Here is a 1,240-nt window from a genome sequence, read left to right on the forward strand (position 1 = left end):
ACATGACTTTCTAATAGCCTTGACGGACTCAGTTGGGATAGCCCTCGGCCAAGGTAACCCAGATAACTGAGTATGATAATAATTTTTGGCATGAGCCAAGCTTTTTAAGAAATTCATAAGCCATATTGATTACTTGCTTTAAATAAATTGATTTCATTTGGTTGAAATAAGTTGAAAGATGATAAATTACAGTTTGATGAAATATTTTTATAGTCTCCTTTTACTCGACTTTAGATATTTTGAGTGATGTTTGTTTACTCACTAGGATTTTATAATCTCACCACCCTCCTTTCCACCCATTTCAGGCTCAAAATAGATTGTAGATAACTGATATCGGCGAGGATTACAGTTGAACTTGCCACATCCAAAAACTGTAGGTTCATTTCTTTTGAAACTTTTGGTCATTTGTGGGCCCACGTGTCACTGTAAATTAATTCTATACTTTGGTTATCTGCATTACGGTATGTAAGAATTTATTTTGCTTTTACATTATAAAAATTATTTATGCAGTGTTCTTAAAATATTGTTTTATGTGAAAATTGAATATTTTATTAAATACTTTTATTTTATTCTAACAGTCATAATTCCATTTTAAACGAATGTTTTAGACATCCAAAGTTATTTTTGATTATGCAATATGTGTTTTCCACTTACATACTATATTTTTAACTGATTTTGAGATTTTTGGGATAAATGACAAAAAAACCCCTGTGAGACGAAAATTATTATTTTATTTGTTTAAGTTGGAAACAGTTTAAAATCTTTCAGAATGTGGTATTTGGCAACAGTTACCCACAGGGGAAATGAGAAGCTGATATTAAAGCCTTGTAGGGTTCCGATTGATATTCCGCGTAATGAATGTCGATCGAGACGTCGCGGTAGTTGTCACGGGCTCGATGGGAGTTTCGGGTCGTGACACCAAGTTTGTGAAATACCCCATACTTTGATATGGTGATAAATAAAGTTGATAGAATGCAAATTGAGGTCAATTAAAATGTTTAAAAGTGATACAAGACGAAAGGAGTAGTTTAAGATAAAATATTTCGCAAGTGAGAAAATAATAATAAAATAATAATAATTTTATCGGAGGAGAATTTGTGAGATAAAAGGCGATTTGGAAGTCAAGTGAGGCATAATAAGGTATTTTGGGTACCAAGGAGACAAGATAAAATTTTTAGAATAAAATAATATTTTATTAATGAAATAATATTAAAATATTAATATTTAGCCGGATGTCGAA

This window comes from Theobroma cacao, unplaced genomic scaffold, assembly GCF_000208745.1.
Source record: "Theobroma cacao cultivar B97-61/B2 unplaced genomic scaffold, Criollo_cocoa_genome_V2, whole genome shotgun sequence".
Classification (NCBI taxonomy): Eukaryota; Viridiplantae; Streptophyta; class Magnoliopsida; order Malvales; family Malvaceae; genus Theobroma; species Theobroma cacao.